Source organism: Symphalangus syndactylus, chromosome 9 (assembly GCF_028878055.3).
Source record: "Symphalangus syndactylus isolate Jambi chromosome 9, NHGRI_mSymSyn1-v2.1_pri, whole genome shotgun sequence".
In the NCBI taxonomy this organism is placed as follows: Eukaryota; Metazoa; Chordata; class Mammalia; order Primates; family Hylobatidae; genus Symphalangus; species Symphalangus syndactylus.
This window is the reverse complement of record NC_072431.2, coordinates 123,341,745-123,369,473: the sequence shown is the minus strand read 5'-3', so window position 1 is coordinate 123,369,473 and position 27,729 is coordinate 123,341,745. Positions and strand designations below refer to the sequence as shown.

At 42.4% G+C, this 27,729-nt stretch overlaps 1 long non-coding RNA gene across 1 annotated transcript; it reads left to right on the top strand.

Moving 5' to 3' along the window:
- LOC129490375 (uncharacterized) lies at positions 1–23,590 on the top strand. Its single transcript, XR_008660229.2, has 3 exons — positions 1–187; positions 14,169–14,347; positions 23,442–23,590. It is a non-coding gene; the product is annotated as an uncharacterized lncRNA (long non-coding RNA).
- The last annotated feature ends 4,139 nt before the right edge of the window (positions 23,591–27,729 follow it).

Below are 27,729 nucleotides of genomic sequence, written 5' to 3'. Positions count from 1 at the left end.
ATCCCTGATATGGAGGTGGGGAACCCAAAACACTGAGAGCAGTGTGTGCTTAGGAAGCCACAGAGCTGGGAGTAGAGCCCCAGCAGCCTGATCCAGAGCCCCTGTTCTTCACCACCACCCTGCCCTCCTCCAGGGAGCGCAGTGGGGGTCCTGGAGCCTCTTTCCATCTGTTGGGTCTCGGTGAGAGGTACGAATTGATCTTGAATGAAAGCTATGGGCTCCTCACCTTTCTCTTGAAAGATTCCTAAATTTTAGGCACTCTTACTTGGTTTGGTATAGCTAAAACTCTGATACCTTTCATTGTCCTTCATGATTTTACCAACCTCCTTGGTTCTAACAATTGGAGTTTAAGAGTTACTAGAAAACGTTCTGTATTTTAATGTACAATATGATTGCTGGCCATTTATATACAATGTATAGACTTCAAAGGAACAGAGTATGAGTGAGCAAATGACTGAATTATCCAAGTATTTCTTCCACAATCCCTTTTTTGGTGTGGGGTCATTTACTTGGTGCATGTGGACATCTGTGTGATGGAGCAACCAGGGGAGCTGGAACACTCAGCCCAGCCTAAGCCTTTGTGTACAGGATCAGGTCCTAAGAGTGACAGCCATCTCCAGGTCATATTTTTCCAAGGAAAAGTCAGTGGCACCACGAAGGGGCTGGGTAAGCATTTGGAAGCTCACCCAGAGGAGGGGGCCTCATTGGTCCACTCCTGTCCTTCTGAAGGCCCACAGTTGAACCTCGGGCCGCCCCCTCTGGGTTGGGTTGGTGTTAATTATGATGCAATCCCCCGGCCATGCAGCCTCAGCAACAATTTCGGGAGTCAGGGTCCATGTGCAAGGCCATTAACACTAAACATGTTTTAATCCATAATTGTGTGAGATTTATTTAATTTAGGGGCTTTATTTATAGTTCGATCGGAATTGTAATGTATTTTCAGCCCTCCGCACTGTGATCTGTCAATTTTACGGCGTCTTTTAATTGTGTTCTTCCAGACCAGGTGCAAGCAGTTTTCCAAAGCAGGCTGATCAGAGAAGGCCTCCAATTATGTGTGGGGGAGGGGAAGTGGCCTCACACAGACATGACCCTGTGCCACCACTAAAGCAGGGACACTGATGCTGGGTCCTAGGTCTTCTGAGAGCCAATACTCACTGATTGCAGGCACGGTGACCCTCCACCCCCAGCCTAGCTTCTCGTTCCCTGCTCTGGCAGAGCTTGTGTGCTAGAATGAGCTTCCAAAAACTCCTCCACTCAGTTTGTTCCTTTGTTCGTTCCTTTGTCCATTTAACAAACATTTACTGCGGATCTACACTGTGGTAGACTCTGTGTTCAGAATAATACAAAGATGAATAAGACGATGGCCTAGCCTTCAAGCAGCTTATGGTGCCATAGGGGAAGGCAAACAAAAAATGACAGAATTTGCTAGAATTTGCTGAGCATCTATCTAGTGCCAGGCATTGAAGTATGCACTAGGGACACAAAGCTTGTGGATTCAGGGGATTTGGTCAAAGCTAATTTATCCTAGAGTGATTTGAATGACTATAATTTGGCCGAGACCTAGATGCAGGAAAGCAAGTTCGTTAATACGGCAATTTGATCCAAACACCTACAGGTCTCTCGCCATTCAAACTGAACAGCTCCTGGTGGTGAGGAATACTTCACTTAGTTAAACATGAGTGTGTCTTAGTCCTGTTTCTTTGAGTCTTGGTAATTTTCAAACACCATGGGAGTACTTTTGCAACTCTTTATGCATCTTTAAGCATTTTATCTGTTTTTCTAAGTTATTTTCTTCCAAATCATACACTGCCACGAGCGATCAGTATTGGAGTACAGCATCAGAAATTGAAGTAAAAGAAGATGAAGGAATTGAAATGAGGTTCCCCCAGTTGGGAACACACGCTGCGGAAAGGCTAATTCCAACAAAGCTGGAGAATAATGTACCCTCAACTCTGTGCTAACACCGAGGCACTCAGCAAAGTCATGGGCCTTGTCCATGTGATTCACTGAGGTACCCTGGAACCTAGAACAATGCCTGGCATGCACAAGTGATCAACAAATGTTCAATGAATAAATAATGGGTGGGGATTAAAAACAACAACAACTAGAGACAATGCTTTACTGGTTTAAAAAATGAATGGGTTTTGTCAGGAAACACGGGAAGAAATCCGTATTAATTGAGTGCCTACTGTGGGCCAGGCATAGGGCTTAGTGATTTAGTTCTAAGTCATTAAATCCTCACAACAGTGAGGTGAAGTATTGTCATTCCCACCTATCAGAGGACACTGAGGCTCAGGAAGCTTATGTAGCTTGCTTAGGGTTATCAAATATAAGAGCTATAAGAAGAAAGTTGAAGGATGCCCCTGGCTAAGAGGGTCTACTTTCCTTCAGGCTTGCATAAGGCATAATGCATCCTAATTCAGGAACAGCTAATCGTGGCCAAACGTCACTCCAGAAGGAATTTTAAATATTGTTAATGTGGAACTATTCAAAATGCTTTCCTTTTATAGGTTTATAGAAGAATAGCTTCAGGGCTGAAGGAGTGATATCCAGTAACACTGAATATGAAGGAGCTCTATGAAGGCTAATTTACAGAATCATGGCTGTGCTTTTTTTAACTCTTCCTGTATATTTAGGCATTTTCCTGTGTTTCCAAATGAACCCTGTTCCTCCTCCTCCTCGTGTTCCTCTTCCTGTTCCTGCTCCTATTCCTGCTCCTTTAGGAAAGGCTCATGCAATGGAATCTGAGGCCTGTTGGTCACTTGCAAATCTTCATGGCAGTCGGCTCAAGTCAAGGGTGAGAGAGCCATGGGCTCTGATTTGGAGATGACCAAAGCTCAAGAAGCCTACATTCCTCAACATGAGTCCTAACTGAGGCTAAAGCAACGGGACCCCCCGACAGCCACAGGGCCATCCACCACCCAGAGTTCCTGTAGCTGAATAAAATATCAATCCTTTGGGAGATAAGGAGAAATACAGCACCTGCTTGGAAAAAACTGGAGAAGACAAGAAAATTCAGCGCCATTCACCAAGCATTTATTGAAGACCCCTGAGCTCCAAGCCTTAAGTAGGACGGAGGATTAGAAAAGATAGCAACTAAGACAAGATTGTTCTCAAGAAAATTACCACAAGTGTTGCTAACACTCCTAGCCCTCTAAGGCCAACTGGGAAAAGCACAATCAGGCAGCCAGCCAGGCAAACAGGAGAAAGCACCCATTTAGACATCAGAGAGATAGCAGTTCAAATCCCCACTCCTCCCATTAATACACAACTGACATGGAGGGAATAACCTAACTTCTCTGAGCCCAAATCTTCTCCTCAGCGTAACTGAGCTGAAGGGTTCTGAGGTTAAGGGGTGCCTTTTAAAGAAGAGGATCTGGGTGAGAGGAGGCAATGCTGAGGAAGACTTCCTGGAAAAAACAGCAACGTGGCAGAGGGCCTGATACAAAGGACACAAGTCACTATTTCCTGGAAGGTGGCATGTGGAGGCAAGTGAAACCTAGTCTCCAGAGATTCTCACATCTCCAGACTCTAGAGATTCTAGAGAACCTCCCAGTTTCTGTAGAGAGTCAAGGAGCCTTTATTTTCTTAAATCTATAGGGATTGATGAGAAGATTCGTGGAACAAATGAAGGGCTAGTAGTAGATAGGCTTTACAGGTAGGCTGGAGCAAATTGAGAAGTCAAGTGCTGTCCTAAGGCAGTAAATTTTATCCTTGAGGCGATGGAGGTTTGAAGACAGAAAGCTGGTGCCTTAGGAGGTTCACACTGGTGGCTGGGGTTTGGGAGAGCAGTTAAGACGCTGTACTGATGGGCCCAGTGAGAACCCACAGGAGCAGGAGGGAAGGAAGAGACGTGTTTGTCAAGTGAAGGGATACAAGTGAGAATTGTTATTAATGGGATCTGGTGGGGAGAGAAGATGGCTTTATCAGTGGAGAGTTCACTGAATTCAGAAACCCAGGAGGCAGACAAGTAGGACTGGCAGGAAGAGGATCAGCCTAGATTTACAGCTGCCAAAACAAGAATGCTAGAAAGATGCTTGTGTACAGGGAATATCCTGCCGGCAGCGGGAAAGGGGTGCAGGGCACAAGGAGAAGCTGATGGCCAGATGTAGATATGGGAACCAGCTTCACAAAAGTAAGGGCTGAAAATATGTCATTGGATACAAATCCGTAAGGGAGAAAGGGCAGGGAGAAGAGGGTCAAGGCAATACCCTGAAAGACCACTGAGAAATAAGGACTTTGGGATGGAGACCAAGAAAGAGAAATCTCAAAGGAGTGAAGAGAGAAGGGTTTCAACAACGGTGCTGTCCATGGCCAGAAACTGCGGCTGTCACTGGATATGGAAAAGAGAGCATGTGAGTAGGTGACAGTGAGGACACAGGTGACCTCTGTGAGAGTGACACAGTAATAGGTGAAGAACTGAGACTGTGAGGGTTGAAGGTAAATGGTTGAAACTGCTGAGGAAGAAGCGGGAGATGAGAGGGAGGGACTGGGCCTTCTAGAAGATCTGTAAGAGAGGAGAGGAAGGCCAGGCAGTGGTAGCTTGCAGCGAAAGTTTTCTTGAAGATTTGGTGTTTTCTACAGACACACAGGGGAGGGAGCAGGGGAATGAGAGAGACGGGAAGATGGGAGACAGAAAGGATTCATAGAAGACAAGAAGACAGGCCCAGCAGCCCTGAACAGGACCTGGAAATGCAGAACTCCATGCAAGTCTGACTTCTGGTGATGGAGAACATCAGCCAGTGAGCAGCATGGACAAAGCCCATGCCTGTGCTGTCCTCACACCCAACACGAGGACTAAGTATTGGCTTCATCATCAGTGAGATTTCCTATGGAGAATTTCACACCGAGGTGATCAGTTGTGTGTTGTGTGGAGTCAGGGACCCTGAACAGAGGGACTGGCTGGAGCCACGGCAGAGGAACATAAATGGTGAAGATTTCATGGACATTTATCAGTTCCTAAATAATACTTTTATAATTTCTTATGCCTGTCTTTAATCTCTTAATCCTGTTATCTTCATAAGCTAAGGATGTATGTCACCTCAGGACCACTGTGATAATTGTGTTAACTGTACAAATTGATTGTAAAACATGTGTGTTTGAACAATATGAAATCAGTGCACCTTGAAAAAGAACAGAATAACAGCGATTTTTAGCGAACAAGGGAAGACAACCATAAGGTCTGACTGCCTGCGGGGTTGGGCAAAAAGAGCCATATTTTTGTTCCTGCAGAGAGCCTATAAATGGACTTGCAAGTAGGAAAGGTATCGCTAAATTCTTTTCCTAGCAAGGAATATTAATATTAATACTCTGGGAAAGGAATGCATTCCTGGGGAAGGTCTATAAATGGTCTATAAACGGCTGCTCTGGGAGTGTCTGTCTTATGCAGTTGAGATAAGGACTGAGAAATGCCCAGCTCTTCTGTAGGCTTCCTAGGGTAAGGAAAAACTCCACCCTGATAAATTTGTGGTCAGACCAGTTCTCTGCTCTCGAACTCTGTTTTCTGTTATTTAAGGTGTTTATCAAGACAATATGTATGCAGGGTGGAGCCAAGATGGCCGAATAGGAACAGCTCCGGTCTACAGCTCCCAGTGTGAGCAACACGGAAGACGGGTGATTTCTGCATTTCCATCTGAGGTACCAGATTCATCTCACTAGGGAGTGCCAAACAGTGGGTGCAGGACAGTCCGTGCAGTGCACCATGCACGAGCCGAAGCAGGGCGAGGAATTGCCTCACTCGGAAAGCGCAAGGGGTCAGGGAGTTCCCTTTCCTAGTCAAAGAAAAGGGTAACAGACGGCACCTGGAAAATCGGGTCAGTCCCACCCTAATACTGTGCTTTTCCAACGGGCTTGGAAAACGGCACACCAGGAGATTGTGTCCCGCACCTGGCTCAGAGGGTCCTACGCCCACGGAGTCTCGCTGATTGCTAGCACAGCAGTCTGGGATCAAACTGCAAGGCGGCAGCGAGGTTGGGGGAGGGGCGCCCACCATTGCCCAGGCTTGCTTAGGTAAACAAAGCAGCCAGGAAGCTCGAACTGGGTGGAGCCCACCACAGCTCAAGGAGGCCTGCCTAGCTCTGTAGGCTCCACCTCTGGGGGCAGGGCACAGACAAACAAAAAGTCAGCAGGAACCTCTGCAGACTTAAATGTCCCTGTCTGACAGTTTTGAAGAGAGTAGTGGTTCTCCCAGCACGCAGTTGGAGATCTGAGAATGGGCAGACTGCCTCCTAAAATGGGTCCCTGACCCCCAAGCAGCCTAACTGGGAGGCATCCCCCAGTAGGGACAGACTGACACCTCACTCGGCCAGGTACTCCTCTGAGACAAAAATTCCAGAGGAACGATCAGACAGCTGAATTTCTGGTCTCACGAAAATCTGTTGTTCTGCAGCCACTGCTGCTGACACCCAGCCAGACAGGGTCTGGAGTGGACCTCTAGCAAACTGCAACAGACCTGCAGCTGAGGGTCCTGTCTGACAGAAGGAAAACTAACACACAGAAAGGACACCCACACCAAAAACCCATCTGTACATCACCATCATCAAAGACCAAAAGTAGAAAAACCTACAAAGATGGGGAGAAAATAGGGCAGAAAAACTGGAAACTCTAAAAAGCAGAGCACTTCTCCTCCTCCAAAGGAATGCAGCTCCTCACCAGCGACGGAACAAAGCTGGATGGAGGATGACTTTGACGAGTTGAGAGAAGAAGGCTTCAGACGATCAAACTACTCCGAGCTACAGGAGGAAATTCAAACCAATGGCAAAGAAGTTAAAAACTTTGAAAAAAAAAATAGATGAATGTATAACTAAGATAAGCAATGCAGAGAAGGGCTTAAAGGAGCTGATGGAGCTGAAAGCCAAGTTTCAAGAACTACGTAAAGATTGCAGAAGCCTCAGTAGCCGATGCGATCAACTGGAAGAAAGGGTATCAGTGATGGAAGATGAAATGAATGAAATGAAGCAAGAAGGGAAGTTTAGAGAAAAAAGAATAAAAAGAAACTATCAAAGCCTCCAAGAAATATGGGACTATGTGAAAAGACCAAACCTATGTCTGATTGGTGTACCTGAAAGTGACGGGGAGAATGGAACCAAGTTGGAAAACACTCTGCAGGATATTATCCAGGAGAACTTCCCCAGTCTAGCAAGGCAGGCCAACATTCAGATTCAGGAAACACAGAGAACACCACAAAGATACTCCTCGAGAAGAGCAACTCCAAGACACATAATTGTCAGATTCACCAAAGTTGAAATGAAGGAAAAAATGTTAAGGGTGGCCAGAGAGAAAGGTCGGGTTACCCACAAAGGGAAGCCCATCAGACTAACAGCGGATCTCACTGCAGAAACTCAACAAGCCACAAGAGAGTGGGGGCCAATATTCAACATTCTTAAAGAAAAGAATTTTCAACCCAGAATTTCATATCCAGCCAAACTAAGCTTTATAAGTGAAGGAGAAATAAAATACTTTACAGACAAGCAAATGCTGAGTGATTTTGTCACCACTAGGCCTGCCCTAAAAGAGCTCCTGAAGGAAGCACTAAACATGGAAAGGAACAACCGGTACCAGCCACTGCAAAAACATGCCAAATTGTAAAGACCATCGAGGCTAGGAAGAAACTGCATCAACTAATGAGCAAAATAACCAGCTAACATCATAATGACAGGATCAAATTCACACATAACAATACTAACTTTAAATGTAAATGGGTGAAATGCTCCAATTAAAAGACACAGACTGGCAAACTGCATAAGGAGTCAAGACCCATCAGTGTGCTGTATTCAGGAAACCCATCTCACGTGCAGACACATACATAGACTCAAAATAAAGGGATGGAGGAAGATCTACCAAGCAAATGAAAAACAAAAATAGGCAGGGGTTGCAATCCTAGTCTCTGATAAAATAGACTTTAAACCGACAAAGATCAAAACAGACAAAGAAGGCCATTACATAATGGTAAAGGGATCAATTCAACAAGAAGAGCTAACTATCCTAAATATATATGCACCCAATACAGGAGCAGCCAGATTCATAAAGCAAGTCCTGAGTGACCTACAAAGAGACTTAGACTCCCACACAATAATAATGGGAGATTTTAACACCCCACTGTCAACATTAGACAGATGAACGAGACAGAAAGTTAACAAGGATATCCAGGAATTGAACTCAGCTCTGCACCAAGTGGACCTAATAGACATCTACAGAACTCTCCACCCCAAATCAACAGAATATACATTTTTTTCAGCACCACACCACACCTATTCCAAAATTGACCACATAGTTGGAAGTAAAGCTCTCCTCAGCAAATGTAAAAGAACAGAAATTATAACAAACTGTCTCTCAGACCACAGTGCAATCAAACTACAACTCAGGATTAAGAAACTCACTCAAAACCGCTCAACTACTTGGAAGCTGAACAACCTGCTCCTGAATGACTACTGGGTACATAACGAAATGAAGGCAGAAATAAAGATGTTCCTTGAAACTAATGAGAACAAACACACAACATACCAGAATCTCTGGGACACATTCAAAGCAGTGTGTAGAGGGAAATTTATAGCACTAAATGCCCACAAAAGAAAGCAGGAAAGATCCACAATTGAAACACTAACATCACAATTAAAAGAACTAGAAAAGCAAGAGCAAACACATTCAAAAGCTAGCAGAAGGCAAGAAATAACTAAAATCAGAGCAGAACTGAAGGAAATAGAGACACAAAAAACCCTTGAAAAAATTAATGAATCCAGGAGCTGGTTTTTTGAAAAGATCAACAAAATTGATAGACCGCTAGCAAGACTAATAAAGAAAAGAGAGAAGAATCAAATAGACGCAATAAAAAATGAAAAAGGGGATATCACCACCGATCCCACAGAAATACAATCTACCATCAGAGAATACTACAAACACCTCTATGCAAATAAACTAGAAAATCTTGAAGAAATGGATAAATTCCTCGACAAATACACCCTCCCAAGACTAAACCAGGAAGATGTTAAATCTCTGAATAGACCAATAACAGGTTCTGAAATTGTGGCAATAATCAATAGCTTACCAACCAAAAAGAGTCCAGGACCTGATGGATTCACAGCTGAAATCTAAGAGAGGTTCAAGGGGAACTGGTACCATTCCTTCTGAAACTATTCCAATCAATAGAAACAGAGGGAATCCTCCCTAACACATTTTAGGAGGCCAGCATCATCCTGATACCAAAGCCTGGCAGAGACACAACAAAAAAAGAGAATTTTAGACCAATATCCTTGATGAACATTGATGCAAAAATCCTCAATAAAATACTGGCAAACCGAATCCAGCAGCACATCAAAAAGCTTATACACCATGATCAAGTGGGCTTCATCCCTGGGATGCAAGGCTGGTTCAACATAAGCAAATCAATAAATGTAACCCAGCATATAAACAGAACCAAAGACAAAAACCACATGATTATCTCAACAGATGCAGAAAAGGCCTTTGACAAAATTCAACAACCCTTCATGCTAAAAACTCTCAATAAACTAGGTGTTGATGGGACGTATCTCAAAATAATAAGAGCTATCTATGACAAACCCACAGCCAATATCATACGGAATGGACAAAAACTGGAAGCATTCCCTTTGAAAACTGGCACAAGACAGGGATGCCCTTTCTCACCGCTCCTATTCAACATAGTGCTAGAAGTTCTGGCCAGGGCAATCAGGCAGGAGAAGGAAATAAAGGGTATTCAATTAGGAAAAGAGGAAGTCAAATTGTCCCTGTTTGCAGATGACATGATTGTATATCTAGAAAACCCCATTGTCTCAGCCCAAAATCTCCTTAAGCTGATAAGCAACTTCAGCAAAGTCTCAGGATACAAAATCAATGTACAAAAATCACAAGCATTCTTGTACACCAATCACAGACAAACAGAGAGCCAAATCATGAGTGAACTCCCATTCACAATTGCTTCAAAGAGAATAAAATACCTAGGAATCCAACTCACAAGGGATGTGAAGGACCTCTTCAAGGAGTACAAACCACTGCTCAATGAAATAAAAGAGGATACAAACAAATGGAAGAACATTCCATGCTCATGGGTTGGACGAATCAATATTGTGAAAATGGCCATACTGCCCAAGGTAATTTATAGATTCTATGCCATCCCCATCAAGCTACCCATGACTTTCTTCACAGAATCAGAAAAAACTACTTTAAAGTTCATATGGAACCAAAAAAGAGCCCGCATCGCCAAGTCAATCCTAAGCCAAAAGTACAAAGCAGGAGGCATCATGCTACCTGACTTCAAACTATACTACAAGGCTACAGTCACCAAAAGAGCATGGTACTGGTACCACAACAGAGACATAGATCAATGGAACAGAACAGAGCCCTCAGAAATAATGCCACATATCTACAACTATCTGATCTTTGACAAACCTGACAAAAACAAGCAATGGGAAAAGGATTCCCTATTTAGTAAATGGTGCTGGGAAAACTGGCTAGCCATATGGAGAAAGCTGAAACTGGATCCCTTCCTTACACCTTATACAAATATTAATTCAAGATGGACTAAAGACTTACATGTTAGACCTAAAACCATAAACACCCTAGAAGAAAACCTAGGCAATACCATTCAGGACATAGCATGGGCAAGGATTTCATGTCTAAAACACCAAAAGCAGTGGCAACAAAAGCCAAAATTGACAAATGGGATCTAATTAAACTAAAGAGCTTCTGCACAGCAAAAGAAACTACCATCAGAGTGAACAGGCAACCTACAAAAATGGGAGAAAATTTTTGCAACCTACTCATCTGACAAAGGGCTAATATCCACAATCTACAATGAACTCAAATTTAAAAGAAAAAAACAAACAACCCCATCAAAAAGTGGGCAAAGGACATGAACAGACACTTCTCAAAAGAAGACATTTATGCAGCCAAAAAACACATGAAAAAATGCTCATCATCACTGGCCATCAGAGAAATGGAAATCAAAACCACAATGAGATACCATCTCACACCAGTTAGAATGGCCATCATTATAAAGTCAGGAAACAACAGGTGCTGGAGAGGATATGGAGAAATAGGAACACTTTGACACTGTTGGTGGGACTGTAAACTAGTTCAACCATTGTGGAAGTCAGTGTGGCGATTTTCAGGGATGTAGAACTAGAAATACCATTTGACCCAGCCATCCCATTACTGGGTATATACCCAAAGGACTATAAATCATGCTGCTATAAAGACACATGCACACATATGTTTACTGCGGAACTATTCACAATAGCAAAGACTTGGAACCAACCCAAATGTCCAACAATGATAGACTGGATTAAGAAAATGTGGCACATATACTCTGTGGAATACTATGCAGCCATAAAAAGTGATGAGTTCGTGTCCTTTGTAGGGACATGGATGAAACTGGAAACCGTCATTCTCAGTAAACTGTCTCAAGGACAAAAAACCAAACACTGCATGTTCTCACTCATAGGTGGGAATTGAACAATGAGAACACATGGACACAGGAAGGGGAACATCACACTCCAGTGACTGTTGTGGGGTGGGTGGTGGAGGGGGGAGGGACAGCATTAGGAGATATACCTAATGCTAAATGACGAGTTAATGGGTGCAGTACACCAACATGGAACATGTATACATATGTAACAAACCTGCACATTGGGCACATGTACCCTAAAACTTAAAGTATAATAATAATAAAAAAATAAAGAAAGAAAGAAAGAAAGCTTAAAAAAAGAAAAAAAAAAGACAATATGTAGACTGCTGAACATACACCCTTATCAGTAGTTCTGCTTTTGCCCTTTTCCTTGTGCTCTTTGTTGGACCCTTATCAGTAGTTGTGCTTTTGCCCTTTGTCCTGTTCCCTCAGAAGCATGTGATCTTTGTTAGACTCTTATTAGTAGTTCTGCTTTTTGCCCTTTGAAGCATGTGATCTTTGTACCTACTCCCTGTTGTTACACCCCCTCCCCTTTTGAAACCCTTAACAAGAAACTTGCTGGTTTGAGGCTCAGGTGGGCATCACGGTCCTACCGATATGTGATGTCACCAGTGGTGGCCCAGCTGTAAAATTCCTCTCTTTATGTTGTCTCTCTTTATTTCTCACCCAGCCAACACTTACGGAAAATAGAAAGAACCTATGTTGAAATATTGGGGCAGGTTTCCCTGATAGTTGTGGACTCCATCACAGGCTGTTTCAAAACTCTTTGCTGTCTCAAAAGTAAGAGTGAAAACAGGTGACTAGGTCCTCACAACACACCTGAAGGTGGGTGTAGTTGTGACAGATATTGAGGCAAGGCCCGAAGTTTCAGATTTCCTGGGAGGTTAAGGTCACATGTTGTGTGCATGCATAGGAACCTTACTTCTCCGCAGCCTGGGCTTTTCTGATGTGAGAAAGGACAAGGCTGCCAAGATCCTTTTAAATAGTAGGTTCTTTTAATCTAGATTTACATTGCCAGCACTGTCGTGTGTGTGCATGTGTGTGTGCACGTGTGTGTGTGTATTCTAATGGTCTCCAGAATCTGACCTTGCACTGTTCTTTTTACATTTTTATTTTAAACTTTATGATCCATAATTACACAAGTACCACATAAATATATTCTTTTTAAATTTTATTTATTTATTTTGAGACAGGGTCTCACTCTCTCACCCAGGCTGGAGCTCTGTGGCACGATTGCACTGCAGCCTCAGACTCCCAGGCTCAAGCAATCCTCCTGCCTCAGCCTCCCAAGTAGATGGGACTACAGCTATGTGCCACCACGCCCGACTAAACACAAATACATTCTCATGGTTAAAATTTTTCAAACAAAATAGGTTTTGTCTCCAGCTCCCTATCTAATCCCACCCCTACCAAGGAAAATGTACATACACATTCAAATATGTAATTATATTTTATGGGAAGTTTTCCATAAAAAATTAGGTATTGATCTTTGCCTTGCTTTTTAAACTTAGCTACAGGTCTTAGAGATCTTTCCATGTCAGTATATTCAAATCTACCAACATTATTTTGAAATGATGCATAACTTGTTCTATAGTATGGATGAAGCATGGTTCATTTAATAACCACCCCCTCCCCATGATGAGAATACAGGTTGCTCCGATTTACAAGAAAAACAACCCCTTTAAAAAGTGGGCAAAGGACATGAACAGACATTTCTCAAAACAAGACATATATGCAGCCAACAAACATGAAAAAATGCTCAACATCACTGATCATTAGAAAAATGCAAATCAAAACCACAATGAGAAGCCATCTCTCACTAGTCAGGTATACTAAACAGTCAAAAAACAGCTGCTGGAAGTTTGCAGAGAAAAAGGAACACTTTTATACGGTTGTTGGGAGTGTAAATTATTTCAACCATTGTGGATGACCGTATGGCGATTCCTCAAAGATCTAGATGCAGAAATACCATTTGACCCAGAAATCCCATTAGTGGGTATATACCCAAAGGAATATAAATCATTCTATTATAAAGATACATGCACACCTATGTTCACTTCAGCATAATTCACAATAACGTAGGAGCATGTCATGTTCTTGAGGATGGGACCACTTCTCACAACTGCAACCAAAATGGCAGCTGGAATTGGTGGCTGAGTCATCACGCTCATTGAGATTGCAGTGAAAATGGTGTGACCCCTATCATGCATCAGAGGTTGCACAAACTACCTCCTAGTCACTCTGGGGTATCTTTGGGAAGTTTTTATTTACCCAGGGACCTCTGACTCAAGCCCCTGCTTCCACTGTGTTGACGCTTCTTAGGGATCATTTCACTGCCTCAAGTGCACAGTCCCTTTCCTCATAGCACTGTTCACACAGGGACTCTTGGTAAGGCAGATTTAAAGTAAACCCTTTTTAACAATATCTTAAGGTTTAGTACTGTTGGTAGTGGGCATCCTTGCCTATCATTGTTCCTGGGAATTTCTCATCACCTCCTGTCTCCCAGCCAGTTGCTCAATACTCTCCCCTTCCCAACTTTCCCTCTGTATCTTTCCATGCAAAGTGGCTGCTCTATCCCCTTGTTTTCATGTGTTCTGTATAGATGATCCCCTTTACTCTTCTTCCCACACTCACAAAAAAAAAAAAAAAAAAAGGCTTGGGAAATTATTTACTAAACAAAGACTTTCCTATCTCTAAGAGGAGCTCCGATGCCAGTGATTAAGGTAACATTTTTTCACCTCTTAAACAGGTAACTGCATTATCCTGTGATGCCAAGGTGGTACATACACCCCAGGTCACATTGTAGGTACTCAAAAGACATGTGTAGATTGACCAGGCAGTGGACAAATGACATCACCCATTGAAAAGAGTGGATTGATGGGCTGATTATTTAAGAGTGGCGGAAAGGAAATGTGTGGAATTTCATAGGTATGTCCCATCCTAAAAAGAAAAAAAATGGATTTTTAAAAACCATTTTAGATTACTTTTTAAATAGGAATTGCTTCTTTTGGACTAAAGTAACAAGAAGCTGGATCTTCAAATTATCTCCATGCCTTGGGTTAGCCAACACCTGGTACCACTACCAAGTTCTGCCCTGCCTTTTCTGAAACGCCTCTGAGGTAAATTCTCTTTGGAATTCATTGGTTGACCTGCTTCTTAATGTAAGGATTCTTTTTAGTCTGTGAACCAAGGCTTAAAAACTGAACGTCATGAGCAGATGTGAATGAAATTGTGGAACCTTAAAACTTTCAAGAAAGCCAGGAAATTGTGTTGAACTTAATTTCCTTAGGAGAAGAAAAATAATTTCATAGAAAACAGCCACAACTATGTTATTTTCATTGTGTAACTAAGAAATAGTAGACTCCTTATTTTCATTACATGTTAAAATACGTAACTACTTTTTTAGAAATAAAACCACCTAAAAACTAATTTGCTATTTGCGTGCACACACACACACACAAACACACATTTTACAGTGTTTTATTGTCTCAACTTGCCTTGAGTGTTTTTCACAAACCATTCTTTCCAAGCAGAAACCTTCCCTGATCAATTTTAACATTTAGTGATTTTTTTAAGATCAATATAAATAATCTTTAACATACACACAACAGAGATTGTGAAGAATTTGCCCCAAGATTGTGAAGAATTTTGCCCCAAGGGTTCTTCCACCCACGCAAACTTTGTACTCTTGTAGTGCTGTGAGGACCATAGGGCAGCCCCTGGAGAGCCACAGGGAAACTGAGAACTTAAGAAAGGTGACTCGTTTAACATTCTATATTTAGATGAATTTTCTATAGGAAAATGAATTTTTTAATTGCTATTTTTTTTTAACTTTTTGGCCAAGCATTTGAACTCTCTTTCTATGTGTTTGGGAATTCTCCATCATATGTGTTTTGGTGAGAGCATGTATCAGTCAGATTACTTTATACCCTGGTAACAAACAACCCCTGCAAATCTTAGTGGCTTGCAAAGGTTTAATTCTTGCTAATGCTGCATGCCCCTCATGGGCTCGTTGTGGCTCTGTTCCATGTCGTCTTCCACTTTTGGGATTCAGGTTGATGCAATAGTCCAATATAGAACATTGCTGTTCTTGAGGCAGAGGGAAAGTAGATGGCAGAGCACGCATTGGCTCCTGACGCTTCCACTAGCACACCACCCGCAGATTTTCCTCTAATATGCTACTGGCCAAAACAAGCAACATGGTCAAGCCTGATGCCAAAAGGGCAGGGAGGCATAATCCTTTCCCCTGGAAGGGAAAAATGAATATTTGGGGGCAAAATTACAGTTCTTGGAGGCAGAACCCTCCTTTCCACTATGGGCCTGAAAAGACTAGACTAGCAGGGATAGCCTAGGATTGACCAATCAGATCCACCCACTTGGACTCTCTGAATTGAGAGTTGGCATTACAAAAAAAGCAGGATCAGTGGAGAAATCATTCTGGGTCTACATGGCAGCAGTGCTGGCTGTGGTATACAACACACAGTGCCAGTGACAGCAGCCAGGTCCTCACTGGGTTAGTTCTGTGATGTCATTTTGGCTGTCATTTGCCTGTTTTTCAGTTTGTCTTGTTCCTGTTTTCTTTCTGTGCTTAGTAATCCAGCCTTCTTAGCAATTCTGTGAGCCACCAGTACCACCTATCTTCTCTGTGTAAGCAAGTCAGCGTTGTTCTCAGTTGCTTTCAACTAAGAACCTGATTGATACAACAAGGCTTCCGGGCAACCCAAACCTTTCCTAAACTCAGCTTCTGATCACCAGATGATTATTGCCCCAGGCTTCTTATCCCTACACAAATTAAGAACATATCTGCCCAATTTGCACTCAAAGCTATTGGATAGGAAAGCCTGGGAGGTTCCCAATTCAGCATGGTTTCCGTGCCTTCATAGATTGAGAGGTACTAGGTATTTTTTGAAAGACGATAAATGTGAGAAGGGCCTTGTTAGTAGGTGGAGGCCTTGGTAATCTTGAATCAGAAAGTATAATATTACAGCAAGGTTTCATTAGGGTAACTATATGTTCTGATTTGTTCAGGACAGTTCCTAATTACTACTATTTTGGAACTGCTAAAGCCAGTCAATTAATTTTAGTGCCTTCCTTTCACCTTAGACAATAAATTATATATATATAATAAATTTTTTATATAATATATAACAATTTTTATATATAATATATAATAAATGTTATATATATAATATATATATGTGTGTATATATATATATATATATATATATATACACACATATATATATGCCTGACTGGTCTACTTCAAGCAGTCACTTGCCATGTTACACATTTTTGTTTATTTCTCAACTATACTGGAAACTTTTAAATTCCATCCTGAGCCACACCCATAGGAAATCAGCAGGTGTGCTTGTTAATTATTAAGGGTATAAGATTCATAAGTGGGGGAAGTATGAAAGGTGAAAAGATCCGGATCTCTTTCAGATAAACAGATCTCGGTTCAACTTCCAGTTCTAATGGTTTCTGTTATTTCCTGGGGCCTCAATCTTCTGAACTTTAAAGCGAGAACAATCATGCTTATTTACACGTGTTGTGGGGCTTAAATGAGGAAATGTGGGTAAAGTGCTTAACATAGAACCATGTGCATAGTGCAGACTCGCAAATAATGCCTTTCCCTCCACAATTGGATCACTGTGAATATTCTGCAGTTCCCATGTCCACCAGGTAGCTGGCCATCTCTGGGCACTTCTCTATCCTTTGGATATTTGTAGGAGAAACATGATTCTAACTGTAGGGCTGGATTGAGAGCTAGAATTCAGGTGAGTCACATAGTAGCATTCCTCACATTCTCTATCATGTTTAAGTCTTTTTTCTTATTATACACACACACACACACACACACACACACACACACACACACACACACACACACAGAGAGAGAGACACAGGCTTTTCTACCACGGCCCTTCTTCCCGATCCAACACAAGGTTCATTCTTTTAGACAGGTAACTTCGTAACAAAATTCCCACACATTCTCATCAGAGCAGCTGGACGGACCAGCACCATTATCTACCTCTCTCGGTACACATAGCCTGTGTCTCGGTCTCAGTCCATTTTGTGCTCCTATAAAAGAATACCACAGACTTGATAATTTATAAAGAACAAAAAATTATTACTCACGTTCTGGAGACTCAGACGTCCATGATCGAGGCCCCAGCGGCTTTGGTGTATGGTGAGAGCCGCTGTTTCCAGGCTGGTGCGTTGATACTGCACTGTCTGGAGGGAAGGCACGGCGTCCACCACCACGGCCAAAGATGGAAGGGCAAGAGGGACAAACGCTGCACGAAGCCTCTTTTATAAGGGCTTTAATCACATTCATTTGTGAAGCCTCATTTATAAGGACTTTTCGTGACCTAATTACCTCTTATAGGCCCCACCTGTTAATATGATTACATTGGCCAGTAAGTTTCAACACCTGAATTTTAGAGGGGATGTATTCAAAACCATAGCAGTCTCTCTCTCTCTCTCTTGCTCTCACTATCTCTCTTTTCCTCTTCAAGCCTGCTCTATTTTCCTTTCACATGCAACTGGCCAAACCACTTTATATCTCACAGTCCAAATCCTGGACAGAGCCAGGTGAAACAGCTAATTGTTATCTTTGTACTAGGCCTCTTCAAAGGTCACCTGCCAGCCTATGAATGGGCTGCCCTTGAGTCAGGTGCCTGGTCAGGCTCTGACCACTGTTTTGCGAAAATCAACCTAACACAGCTTCCCTGTGTAGGGGCTGAGGGTGAAGCAGTTTTAACTAGCAAGGAAAGTTGGGCTGGGCAGACACTGTGATGCGTATATCATGTTTGCACTAAAATATTGAAAAATGCCCTAATTACTAAATTCAATGAATGCTTCCCGATTTTTGCCTTACCTGACCTCTCTGGAGTGTTTTATATGGTCGACCACCCACTCTTTGATACTTCTAACTTCTTTGCTTTCACTTAACTTCTTTCCTTTCCTTTCACTACAGTCTAGTTCCCGCTTTACCACTCTTGATCTCCGTTGCTGGTTTCTCTTCCCCACTCACCTTTTACTTTGAAGAAGCAGCTAGCCCATGACATTACCAACATAGACATAACATCTAAGATGTTCTTCATACCTAAGCTCTTGTTCCCCAGTGTTTCTTCAACCCGTATGTGTGTGAAAGCAACCTGGAGGGTGTAGATAGAGACTCAGAGGTTCCGTCTATTAACCGCAATTACAAGGCACTGAAGAGCCCTAGTGCCATGGTCAGGAGTTACGAGTTACTATTCTAGAGGGAAAGAACTTTGCTTGTTAATATCACAGAAATTCCTCCTCTATCCCTGTCCATCACAAATTTTGGAAGTGTTCTCCATATCTACCAACATATGACATTTCTACCAACGTGAAAGCTGTTCACTTCAGACCAATCATTTTTGTAGTCACTAGCTGTACCTCCTGTTGTAATGTCTTGTGCCGTTCATCCGACTTTCAGGCTCTCTTGCTGGAAACGACCCAAAGAATATTTAAACCGTAGGCAGAATTTAAGTCCATGGGTTTTTCTATCTGCTTTTATTTTAAATCTCATCATTTTTATATGAACTTCCCTCTTTTAAGGACATTCCTATAGAAACCAAAAAGTAAGAAATGCATCATTTAGAGCTGTGGGGTGAGAGGGCACGGGAGGCAGATTTCATTCCCTTTGAAATCAGACTGCTGGGGGACCTAACTATACTTCCTGTTCTTTTTTTAGAATTAACATACAGTAGAATTGACTTTTTCTCTGTGTGTAGTTCTATGAAATTTACTACATATATGGATTTGAGTTACCGCTACCACAAACAAGATACAGTAATGTTTTATCGCCTCAAAAACTCCCTCCTGCTGTCTCTCTGCAATCATACCCCACCTCCACCCCAAGACCTGGCCATCACTTATGTGTCCTCTACCACTATGGTTATGTCTTCTAGAGAACATTGTAGAAAAGGAAGCATACAGAGTATAGCCTTCTATCATAGTTGTCTTATGTATTATGTCCACATACATTGAAAACGCCATCAGATGATGTTGTATTTTTTGCTTTCAAACCCTCAAAAAACAACAGAATAAAAATAATATATTAGCCCATATATTTATCATTTCCATTGCTCTTTTTTCTTAAGGCTCCAACTTTTCTTCTGGTATCATTTCTCTTCTTTCTGAAGAATTTCCTGTAGCAGCTCTTTTGGAAGATGTATGCTGGAAAACAATGAGAATTCCTTCCCTGAGAATGTCTTTAATTCAGGTTAATTCTTGAAGAATACTTTTCCTGGATTTAAAATTTGAGTTCACCGTTATTTTCTTTTAGTACTTTGAAAATACTGTTCGACTTTCTTCTGGCTTTCTTGGTTTCTGATGCAAAAACACAATCATTCCAATGTTCCCCTGTAAGTAAGGCATCATTTCTCTTGGGTTCTTTTCTTTTCGAGATTTGCTTCCTTATCTGTAGAATTCAGCAGTTTGTTGTGCTGCATGTGAGTGCCCATTTCCTTAGCTTTATCCAATTCGGGTTTACTGAGTCTCTTGAATCTGTAGGTTTGTGTCTCTTGCTAAATAAGTTTTTGGCCACTATTTTTGCAAATATTTTTCTTCACTGAACTCTTTCTCCTCTACGTCTGAAACTTTACTAACAGGCATGTTAGGTGTTTTGTTGTTGTTTCGTGGTTCCCTGAGACTCTGTTCAATGGTGTTGTCTTTATTGTTAAGACTGGATAACTGCTATTTTCCTGTCTTCAAATTCACTGGATTTCCTCTATCATCTCCATTCTGCTATTGAACTATCCAGTGGCTTTTTAATTCTAATAACCTTATTTTTGAGGCCGAAAATTTCCATTTTGTTCTTTATATCTTCTATTTCCCCATTAAGGCTTTCTAGCATTTCATTTGTTTCAAAAGTATCTGCCCTTATTGTTGGAGGATTTAAATAATCCTTGCTCTTAAATGTTTTTCTGATAATTCCAACACCTTCATCATCTCTGTACTGGCATCTGTTATTGTCTTCCCTCATGTAAAAGGAGATTTTCCTGGTGCTTTGTAGACTGAAAAAATTTGGATTGTTTCTTGGACATTCTGAATATTGTGTTGTATTAGTTATCTCTTGCTGCATTACAAATTACTCCAAAACTCAGTTGCTTGAAACAACATTTATTGTCCCATTGTTTCTTTAGTTTGGGCCTAGTTGAGTCCTCTGCTGTGGGGTCTCTTAAAGGGCTACAAGCAATATGTTGACCAAGGATCTGTGATCTTATCTAAAGGCCCAATTCAGCTAAACTGGTGGTCATTGGCAGCATTTAGTTCCTTGCTGGCTGTTGAACTGAGGACCTCAGTTCCTCTCTGGCTGTTGACTAGAGGCCACCATCAGTTCTTTTCGACATGAGCCTCTCTCACATGGCAGCTTGCTTCATCAAAGTATGTAAGCCAAGAGGGCAATAAGTTAGAGTACTGAAGATAGAGTACAGAGTATAGAGGCAGAATACAGAGTATGGAGACACTGCACATTAGGAAGACAGAAGCCAGAGTGTTTTATAACCCAATCATGGAAGGGATAGCTCAAGATTTTTACCATAGTCTCCCACAGTTAAGGAAAGGTGATATGAAAATCAGTATCTGGGAATCATCAGGGGATATCTTAGAAGTCTGCCTACTGGTGGAAGCAACACAAGTGTCCATCGATGGATGGATGAATAAACAAAATGTGGCACACACACACCATGAAATCATATTCAACCTTAAAAAGGAAGGAAATCCTGACACATGCTATACAACATGGACGAACCTTGACGACATCATGTGGAGTGAAATAAGCCAGACACAGAAGGACAAACATTGTATGATTCTGCTTATATGAGGTAACTAGAGTCATCAAATTCATAGAGATGGAAAGAACGGCAAGGGAAATGAGGAATGGGGAGTTAGAGTTGAATGGGTACAGAGATTCATTTGGGGAACACACAGTAGTTCTTGAGATGGATGGTGGTGATGGTTGCACACCAATGTGGTCGTACTTTATGCCACAGAACCATACACTTAAAAATTATTCAAATGGTAAATTTTATGCTTTGTATATTTAACACCACAATTTTTAAAAAAGATGTCTGCCTACTACACATGTTACGAGATTCTGGGTCTTGTTAAAATCTTATGCAGAATGTTGATATGATTTTTAGGAGGCATTTGACCTAATTGGGTTTAGGCTGCAAGTTCCAACCAGCCTTCTGAGGGTGATAGTTCCAGCATCAGTTCAGTGTCCAAAATCGTTGCAGCACTGTTTGGATCTGTCCCATGTGTGCACCACCCAGTAGCCAGTTTGGGACATAGTCGGCCATCTATCCCATAACACACTTCTCAACGTCTGTGCTGTGCAGGGTCAGCCCTGTGTATGCACTCCTCAGGGGTAAGCTCAGGAACTGCTAACTCTAAGGGGTTACTTTTCCAAGGCCCTCCCGCTCCATGTCTCCCTGGGACTTTTCAGCCTGGCCTTTTCAGTCCTCTGGCCGGAAGGCTGGTGCTCTGCCCTGCACCTACTGTCACTGTGCTCACTTCCAGGGCCAAGTGGTGGGAGGACAGATGGAGATAAAAAGCAAAAGGGAATTTGCCACCTTCTTGGGACAATGGCTCCTCCACTAAGGCAGGAGGATTCCCTCCCACAGAGTTTTCACCCCTGACGGTTCCTGCTGCCACTGCTTCTTATGTGGGTTTGAGGCAGGCACAAGAAAATGGGGAAAAAAGAAAAATAGAAAATTTCTCCCTCTCTCTCTGAGCATTTGCTGTTTTCTTCCCAACTCCTTGACTGGAGGAGGGTTTCTTCTAGAGACCTCTCTGATCACACCCTGATGCCCACTTCCGGGTTTGGGATTTTGATGAGTTCGGCCCAGGGCATCCTGCGGGGAACAAATGGCAAAGTGCCACTATTTCGGTGGGACTGTGGAGCCTGGTCATTGTCCTCGGTGCTTCTGCTTACTGTTTACTTTTCAGAGCCCTCAAGTGGCTGACCCATGCGTCTGTCTGGGTTTTAAGCTGTGTTCAATGAGAGAGATGGGGTGTGCTTACCCCGTTTTAAGCCTACCTCTGACTTTGGCATTTAACAAAGGACTCCATCCACCTTCCCACCCCCATTCCCCAATCACTCACCCAGTTATGCTATTATATGAATTGAATGCCTACTATGTACCACAAACTATGAGGGCAAGAGAAACATTGCATCTTGAAGGTATTTAGAACACAATCCCATCCGAGACACAACTTTCTAGATTTCACCTGTATTTCACCTTCCTGGATTTCACAACTTAATGGCTTCCCACACCCCTCCCCTCCCCGTTTATGCTCACAGTAGATATAAGAAAAGTGAGTGGGTTTTGTGTTTTGCTGTTTCCTTGAGAAGGCAAGTACATATATAAGCCTGAAACCATCCTTACTTCCAAGCTCTGTGGGTGAGGCCGAGGGCTTTGGAAAGAGTGATATTTTCAAACACGCAGGTTTGTGGTTTTTGAAAGAACAGAAAGCATAAAAGCATAACATCTTGTAGGATTACTTTCGGCTGAAGACCAATTGATGTGACATCTGAAAATAATCAAATAAGTGTCTTGTTTTGAGCCTGCAAATAACTTTGTGAAACTTTGGTAGGAAATTCTCCACTTATGGAAAGAAAATAAGAAAAATTGAAATTGAGATCATGGGGTAAGAACAAAGAAGGGGAATTATGAGAGTGCTTTGAATTGTTAATAGCATTTATATTTGTAAAAATGAATCTCTCTAAAAAGGTGGAAGTGGCTAATAATCTTAAATCACCTAACATGGCACAAGCCCCAAACCCTGATAACCTCCAAATTCAATTGCTTATAACCATTTTTTGGAGCATTCCAAAAACTCAAAGTTGCTACGCAATGCACGGAACTCTGGATCTAAAATTTTTGAAGCCCTTTTTTTTTTCCTATAAGCTCTTACATTTAGAAAAAAGTCAAGGTATACTCTAACCCCGGAAGATCAAAATATATTGAACTCTTTTTTTGTAAAGATGATAACAGCCAAGAAAACAAAAATTGAAGTGAACACAGTGATGAAGAGAATAAAGAAAGGTAAAGACAAGGCTGAAGGTGGCATTCATCAAAGTCCCAGCACTGAAGGGAGCGGCTGTGCTTTAAGAAGAAAAAGTCTGCTACCAAGGTAAGACAACTTAAGACGGGTTGGTGAGGATACTCTGAGGCAAAGAAAATTCAACGTTATCAAAAACCCGGGCTCAAGTTAGGAGAGACTGCAGTAAAGAGAAACTTCCCTCTTGCTTCCACGGTTAAAGGGTGACTTAGAGTTCCCGCACTATTTCATTAATATACAAGTCGAGTGTTGCTAATACCAGTGGGGATGACAGCCAGTTTTACTTTGTGAATTTCTGGTTTCTAATGATGCATTTGAGCTTTATTTTTTACAGCTGTCCTTGTCTTAATCCTTTACTTTTTTCTCCCTGGGGTTTAATGGTTTCTAGCTACATATCAGCATTTTAAGCAGCATGTTGCCCGTCAGGCAGCACATGGCTTATGATGGTTGTGGCATTTGGGTCACCACTAGTTCTCTGGAAGGACAAGTGCTCCTGTGAACAGCACAGCAAACTCCCTCGTATGATTGGAACACAGTAGCGCAGGTTCCGGGCGCATGCTAGAAATCCAACCAAATGCCTTTTGCAAACAGCAGCTCAATGAGGATTCCTGCCACGAGGCAAAATGCTTGGAAAGTGACTATGCGCTGGCATCACTGGGTTTGGGGTCAGCATGCTGAAACCGGGACTCATTATGTTCCTACCATGCCAACTTGGTGCAATTAGCCTAACACGATAATTTCCTGAAGCCATATGTTGATGTTTAGGGGAGGGAAAGCTTCATACGCCTGATGTCTCTAAGCTCTGACTGGCATGTCCCAGCTTCCAGCAAATTTCTGTAAATCAAGATAACACACAGCAATCAAAGATGAGGTCGGATGGCCAGCCTGGACAGAGAGAAAACTTAGAGCAGGGTTATGTACTTGATGCAGAGAGTGGGGCTTTTTCTTTTCTTTCCAAGGAGGGTTTCCGAGAAAGGTCATAGGGGTAGCACTGTGTGTAAGGCTATTCCTCCCCACCCCGCCCCCGCCCAAATCCAATCAATAGAAGGACCTAGAACACAATAAGTTATGTTCCAGGGCTGCATGGCCTGTTTTCCCATTGGAGACCTATCAACGTGAACTAGCACTGTTGGGAAATCTCCTCAGCTACCCCTGTTAATCAATACCTCTGTTCATTATACAGCTTTGATGAATATGGGTAATGATTGGGTGCCCAAGAGTCAGGTGACTAAAATAACTGCTCCTTACTGAGGATCAATAGATTTTCCCCCCAGTATTACTTCAGGCAATTCAATATTCTCTGCTGCCCCTCCCCAAGCCCCCACCCATGTGATCTTCTCTGGCCTTCATTGATAGATCAGCTCTGGCCTCAGAGCAGCTTTATTAAATTGGTAGCACTTAATCTACTGTCATATTGTCCACTGACACAGGGCAAACTAGCAGGCAGTAAGCCTTCCAGTGGCTCAGGAGAGCGTTGCCACCACCCAGGCAGTTTTGATTAGCTTTGTGCCAAGAGCTGTCTTCATGGGTGCCTCTTCACTGAACAGGAGTATTTCCATCATTTGATAGCATTTAAAACAACTTTTTTTTTTTCTAAGGAGAAGGAGGAGCTATTTGAGGGAGAATTCTTGCCGATTATAGACTTATTATGACAGATGAAAAGATCATAATTATACTTGGATTCCCTGCAGGAGTGCTTTAACACATCCGTGACATCTAATAACCTCATGCCTCAATGGAGGCTGACTTTTCCAAAGTTGCTTAACCTTTTATTTCTTTGCCGTCACCGAAAACCCATCTATGGGTGCTCAGAGAAATCAAGGAGGGAGTCACCATCAAGGCTAGGTGGCTGGCATCCCTGATGCTTTGGGAGAGACACTCAGTCAGTGATACCTGAGCCTGGGTAGCTCCTTACTGGGGGCCTGAGGGGTACAGGCAGTCTGTCCAGAGGCCTGGGGCCAGGGCATCGCTCTAGAGTCCAGGTAGCTTAGGTGCCTGTGTTAGAGGCCAGGGAAAACTGGAGAGGTGGGTAGGACAACCTGGGGAGATTTGAGCAGATCTGGCTCTGCAGATGGAGAACAGACAATACCAAATCAAAGGGGAGATATCAGCAAAAGTCACAGTCTTGGTTAGTCTAATTTTTAACTTGGATTGGTTTAAGAGGTGGGGGTGATATTAAACACTGCTGAGTTGAAAGCACTTTTTATATAATTTCAACGTTTTATCTTAGATACAGGGTGAACACGTGCAGCTGTGTGAGATGGGTGTATTGTGTGACACTGAGGTTTGGGGTATGAATGGTCCCATCACCCAGGTGGTGAGCACAGCATCCAATAGGCAGCCTTTCAGTCCTCACACCCCTCCTCCTCTCCCCAGTGTTTACTGTTCCCATCTGTATGCCCGTGTGTGCCCAACTTTTAGTTCCCAAAAACGCACCTTCTCTACGCTTCATCCCATAGTCCCCACGCAGGACGACAGGAGGAGGAAATGTTGCTGATTATGACATCTTTCCATCTGCCAGTTTTATTTCTAGATGATAACAAGGACAATTTGTGGAAAGCTGCTGCCAAGAGACTATAAACTGAAAGACAAGCATTCAGTCTGAAAAAAAATGAAGTCATCATCCTGGTGGCTGCTGTCCACAAATTTGAAAGGGTTGGGAAGAAAATTTATTTTTGAAAAGCTCAGGTGCAAAGACACCTAAGTTCTTCCTTTAGTCTTCTTTTCCTCAAAAGAGCAGGGGCAAAGGCTTTGGGAAAAGGACTTCTGGAAAGTCACAGAAAAGGCATCCCTGAAGGGATAGCTGTGGGGAGGAAGACGGAGGGCAGTGTCTGCTGTGCTCCACTGGGAGTGGCCAGGACCTCTGCAGCTCTGACCCAGCTTTGCCATCTGAGCAAGAGATGAGCTTGGTCTTCCTGAGAAATCTATTAAATAATATAGTGGTTCAGCTTGGCTCTGAGTTCGCCAACAAGTGTGCTTAAACAAGGTGAATTACACTGTGAGCTGAAGGGCTGTTCGGTGTATTTTGTAAAGATCTACTGGAGCATGTGGAGGTTTCTTGAAATCAAAAAGGTAAGAAGAGATCAGTGACTGATAAATCTTTAATATAAAAATTGTACAAGAATTTTGATACAAATTACAAGAGGTATTTGGACAAAATATGAATAAAATTCCATTTACATCCCCAAACCCTTATGCATTTTATGCAAAAGACATACTGTAGGCAGTTATAGTACAGAAAATACAACCAAAGTAATAGCAAATTAAAAAATTTAATTACCTTAGACTACCAATAAAAACAAAAAGCAAAACAAAACAAAACAAAAATAAAACCCTTGTTCAAGGTACATACAGTATTTAGGAAGCTACCAACGTCACAATGATTAGATCAGGGTGATGCACACTGTCCCATCCCTTGGTGCAGTTACCTTTTGTAGTACAGACTTTGATTCTGCGGCAGGCTTACTGGAAGAGACTGGTTTTATGCAGATGAGAACAATATCAACAAAAAAAGGAATAAACAGCTAAACTCTGGGAGAGGGAGAGGACATATCTTGGTGAAAATTCCTTTTCTTCAAGATATTTCAATTCCCTTTGGCCACTTTTGCTGTCAAATATGAAGGCTGAGTCCAATAATTTTGTTACTGGAGACACACCGATGGGTGTGGAGTAAGAAAGGTATGTGTTCTCCCAGCTGTGTGAGGGATCTTGCTAGTTCTAAAAGGCCTAGTCCATCACCAGCAGGAGAGAACAGAGAACTGGCTTTCCCAGATCCCCAACCAGCCCCTTCCCCTCACCTTTGGGGAGGCAGAAAAGCAGCAAGGACTTCATGGAAGAAGCCAGGCAGAGTGTGAGGGGTGCGGGGAAATGGGTATTTGCCTCACTTGGAAACCACCCACTGGTGTGTCAGTCACCCTCATACTGCTGAGTGAGCTACACATGAAAAGCCCAGATCGTCTCAAGCCCAAGTCTTCTCCTCATTTCTCAACCGTCCTCACCCCTCTGACCTTCATGTACCCATGTTTAGCTCTCCTGCATTCTTTATACTGGCACTGGCAGGAAAATGGTAAGATTCTCTGCAGGGCAGCTGAACCAAAGTTTGCACAGGAAAGCAAATGCACCATATACTAGAAATCTTAGATAGTCTTATCAGGTTAAGATATAATACTAGAACATCTCATTCACTTAATTCACGTTATGTAAACCCCGGA